This window comes from Mus pahari, chromosome 2 (assembly GCF_900095145.1).
Source record: "Mus pahari chromosome 2, PAHARI_EIJ_v1.1, whole genome shotgun sequence".
NCBI lineage: Eukaryota > Metazoa > Chordata > Mammalia > Rodentia > Muridae > Mus > Mus pahari.
This window is the reverse complement of record NC_034591.1, coordinates 4,053,587-4,058,955: the sequence shown is the minus strand read 5'-3', so window position 1 is coordinate 4,058,955 and position 5,369 is coordinate 4,053,587.

Here is a 5,369-nt window from a genome sequence, read left to right as displayed (position 1 = left end):
TCCCAGATGCCTAAGAACTTAGAACATTTCTTTAAGTGTTTCTCGGCCATTCGAGATTCCTCTGTTGTAAATTCCCTGTTTAGCTCTATATTCCATTTTTAAATTGGGTTATTTGGTTTGTTGGAATTTAGTTTCTTGGGTTCTTTATATAGTTTGGATATTAGCCTTCTACTGGTTGTGGATTAGTGAAGGACTTTTCCAGTGCATTGGTTGCCAATTTGTCCTATTTACTATGTTTTTGTGACTTACAGAAGCTTTTTAGTTACATGAGGTTCCATTTATCAATTCTTGATCTTAGAGCCTGAGCCATTAGAGTTCTCTTTAGGAGTTTTCCCATGTGCCAATGAGTTTGAAGCTCTTTCACTTTCTCTTTTATTAGATTCAATCTCTCTCTCTCTCTCTCTCTCTCTCTCTCTCTCTCTCTCTCTCTCTCTCTCTCTCTCGGTCCTTGATCCACTTGGATTTGAGCTTTTTTGCAAGGTGAAAAATATGGATCTATTTTCATTTTTCTACATACCTACTGCCAGTTAGATCAGCACCATTTATCCACTGTGTATTTTTGACTTCTTTGTCAAAGATTAAGTGTGTATAAGTATATGGGTTTATTTCTGGGTCTTCAATTCTATTCCAGTGATTGACCTATCTGTCTCTGTACAAATACCATGTGATTTTTTTTTTTACTACTATTGTTCTGTAGTATGGTTTGATGTCAGAGATGGTGATTCCCCCAAAAGTTCTTTTATTATTTAGAATTGTTTTTGCTATTCTGTGGTTTTTGTTTTTTTCATATGAAATTGAGAATTGCTCTTTCCATATCTTTGAAGAATTGTGCTGTCATTTTGATGGAGATTGCATTGAATCTGTAGATTGCTTTTGGTAGGATGGCCATTCTTACTATGTTGATCCTACCAATTCATGAGCATGGGAGATCTCTCCATTTTCTGTGGTCTACTTTGATTTCTTTCTTCAGGGTCTTGATGTTCTTGTCATACAGATCTTTCACTCGTTTGGTTAGAGTGACACAAAGTTATTTTGTATTATTTGTGACTATTGTGAAGAGTGTTGTTTTCATATTTTCTTTCTCAGCCTGTTTATCATTTGTATAAAGGAAGGCTACTTATTTGTGTTGAGTTAATTTTATATTCAGCCACTTTTCTGAAGTTGTTTATTAGCTGAAAGAGTTCTCTAGTAGAATTTTTGGGGTCACTTATATATACTATCATATCATCTGCAAATAGAGATAGCTTCATTTCCTCTTTGCCAAATTTTATCCCCTTGATCTCATTTTGTTGTCTTATTCCTCTACTTAGAACGTCAAGTACTGTAATGAGAAGATATTGAGAGAATGACTTCTTTTATTTCCTTGGGGGTTATGGGACGGTTTAAATAGTTTAAGTGATCTTGATTTAACTTTGGTAAGTGATATATTTTTAGAAAATCATCCACTTCATTTTGATTTTTCAGTTTTATGGAGTATAATTTTTTGAACTAGGACCTAATGACTTTTGAACTTCCTCTATTTCTGTTGTTATGTATTCCTTTTCATTTATAATTTTGGTAATTTGGATACTGTCTCTATGTCTTTTAGTTATTTTGGTGAAACATTTGTCTATTGTGTTTACGCAAAGAACAAGCTTTTGATTTCTTTGATTCTTTATATTGTTCTCTTTGTTTCTAACTGATTTAATTCAGCCCTGAGTTTGACTATTTTGTGTTGTCTATTCCTCTTGGTTGTGTTGCTTCTTTTTGTTCTAGAGCTTTCAGGTATGTTATTAAGTTGCTAGTATGAGATTCTCTAATTTCTTTAGAAGGCATATAGTGTTATGAATATTCCTTTTAGCAATGCTTTCATTGATCCCATAGGTTTGTATGTAATATCCTTTCATTTTTATTGAATTATAGAAAATCTTTAATTTCTTTATTTCTTCCCTGACCAAGTGATCATCGAGTAGAGAGTTGTTCAGTTTCCATGAGTATGTGGGCTTTTTGTTGTATTTATTTGTTTTTGTTAAAGTCCAGCCTTAGTCCATGGTGATCTGATATAATGCTATGGATTATTTCTGTTTTCTTATATCCATGGAGGCTTGCTTTGTGCCTGATTATATGGGCAGTTTTGGAGAAGGTTCCATGAGGTGCTGCGGAGAAGATATCCTCTTTGTTTTTGTGAAAGGTTCTGCAGATATATATTAAACTCATTTGGTTCATAACACCTGTTAGCTTCATTGTTTCTCTGTTTAGTTTTCTCTTTTGATGACCTGTCCATTAGTGGGGTATTGAAGTTCCTCACCGCTACTATGTGAGGATCAATGTATAATTTCAGGTTTAGTAATTTTTTTTTTTTTTGTGAATATGAGTGCCCTTGCATTTGGGGCATAGATGTTCAGAATTGAGATCTCATCTTGGTGGATTTTTCCTGTGGTGAGTGTGCAGTGTCCTTCCCCATCCACATTGATAACTTTTGGTTGAAAGTCTATTTTATTAGATATTAGAATACCTACTCCAGCTTGTTTCTTGGGTCTGGTTGCTTGGAAAACCTTTTCCAGACCTTTACTCTGAGGTAATGTCTATCTTTGTTACTGAGGCATGTTAACTATGTGCAGCGAATGGAGGATCCTCCTTACATATTCACTTTGTTAGCCTGTGTCTTTTAATTGGTTAATTGAGTCCATTGATGGTTAGTTCCTGTTATTTTGTTGGAGGTGTTTGTTTGTTTGTTGTGGATGTGGGATTCTCTTTGTTTGATTTTGCTGAGAAGATTCATTTCTTGTGTTTCCTTTATGTTGGAGTTTTTCCTTCTAGTATCCTCTGTAAAGCTGAATTAGTAGAAAGATACTATTTAAATTTAATTTTGTCATGGGGTATCTTGGTTTTTCCATCTATAGTGATTGAGAGTTTTTCTGGGTATGATAAATAGTCTGAGCTGGTATCTATGTTCTCTTAGGGTCTGCAAGACATCTGTCTAGGATCTTCAGACTTTTAGAATCTCTTTTTGAGAAGTCAAGTGCAACTCTAATAGGTTTTCTATAATACGTTATTTGGCTCCTTTCCTTGTATCTTTTAGCATTCTTTCTTTGGTCTGTACAATTATTGCTTTGATTATTATATATCAGGAGGATTTTATTTTCTGGTACAACCTACTGATATTCTGTCAGCTTCTTTTATATTTATAGACATCTCTTTTTTTAGGTTAAGGATGATTTTTTTCTATGATTTTATTGAAGATGTTTTTGGCTCTTTGGGCTGGGAATCTTCACTATCTTCTGTTTCTATTATTCTTAGGTTTTGTCTTTCCATAGTGTCCCAAATTTCCTGGATGTTTTCAGTTAGGAACATTTTACATTTGGCATTTTCTTTGGCTGATTCATTAATTTCTTCTATGGTGGTTTCTATGCCCATGATTGCCTCATCCATCTTTTATAGACTGTTGGTGATGCTTGTGTCTATAGTTCCTATTCTTTTTCCTAGGTTTTCCATCTCTAGGCTTGCCTCCATTTGTGTCTTCCTTTTGGCTCCTTTTCATTTTCAGTTCCTAGACCATTTTATTCATTTCCTTCACCTGTTTGATTATATTTTTCTGGGAGGCAGATGAAGCTTTGGGATGAGGCATGGTGTATTGATCTGATCAGCACTTGCTACAGGTATAGGTGTGGACTGAAATGAAGATGGAGCTGTTCTATAGCCAAATATAAATTGTTATTGGCAACATTAATACAGTATGATCATGTCAGAGGCATTGCAGAATACAGCTGGATCATTTGTTAGTCTCCAGGTCTTTACCATCTATAGCTCTTATTTTTGATTCACAGGTGAGCAGATTTGGCTGATCAGTGCAAGACCTGGGAGGATCCAAGGTCTCCATGCTGTCCTTCCCACTACTGTGCTGTTTACTGGTGTCTTTCCCAGTATACCTTGGGGGTGGCACCTGCTGCTTAAGGACGTGTAGGTACCTCGATTAAAAAGTACAGGTCTCCCACCACCATTTCCTGAAGAGGCTGGTTGAGTCACACAGGAATCAAAACATAACATTTTCTTCAGCCATTACATATCCGATGACAACCATCACATGACATAATATATAAAAATCCAGCATTGGCTGATAGAATTGTATATTAGTAAATAGAAAAGCACTGGACTTGAATGGGGTCAATTGAGGGAACTAGTTCTTAGAAAAATAGTTATACTTTTCAAATGGATTTTTATTCTTTTCTATTTTATTTCAACAAACTTTGATTGATAAGTTTATTTATTATTTATTTATTTATTTGTTTATTTATTTAATTTTGTCCAACAAACAAAAATTGATAAGGAAAAGGAAACAAACTACTTTCTTATACTTGATTTTCTGTCCTAAATTCAGGGCATCAGGAACTTTCCAGCGTAAAGTGAATGTGTGTAAGCTTAAATGATACCACTCCATCCCCACTCCACCACAGACAACAATGTCAATCAAGTAATCTTCCTGACAAGCACCTGGACATGAAAGGAAAAGGCGGCAGTGAGGTTATTCAGAGTCATTATGTATTTCAAAGGACTGTTTATTATCTTTACTTGGTTTTCATGCTTGCCCAGTTCATCTGCCAGAAGAATAGAGTGGAAGCCAACTGATCAGAGTCAACATCATCATCTAGCTGGGCTTCTGAATAGGACTGCATTATATCAGAGAAACTTCATTTACGTAAGGTTGAAATCCTGGCAAGTTTCTGTTTAGAAAACTGAACCATTTCCATGACTACACCATCCTTTTGTGAAGGCAGCTACAGTAAGTTAACACTTATCTTGAAATGGGAGCTATACACTATTCTTTCAAAAAGAAATGGACTAGAGGATTGAATGAAAAGAATTGCTCATGTTTCCTGTTTTTGCCACATGCGCTAAACACAGAGAGCCCATTTGTTTTAATAAAGTAGGATTTATTGGATACTGAGTAATGCTAGATTGTTTTACAAACATGTTATATATGCTAATCATCTTTGTATCATACCTTAGATGTATATAATTTCTGTGTAACATATGAGAAACTGAGGCACAGAGAAGATGAAAAGCTTCACAAGTATTAGTAAATAATAGTAATTAAGGAACAGGCATGAAATTTACCTGTATTGTATTCATGAAGTTAAAGTTAGGTCAGATTAATGATAGAAGATTCTGTGAGCATTAACTATCTGAAGGGGAGGGAAACGTATTTTCCTTCACCCAACTGAATTCTCAGCTGGAATTCCTGTAACAAAGCACAAATCAGTAAGAGGAAATTCAGGGCATTTAATTTAGTAAGAGGAAACACACACACACACACACACACACACACACACACACACACACACACAGAGAGAGAGAGAGAGAGAGAGAGAGAGAGAGAGAGAGAGAGAGAG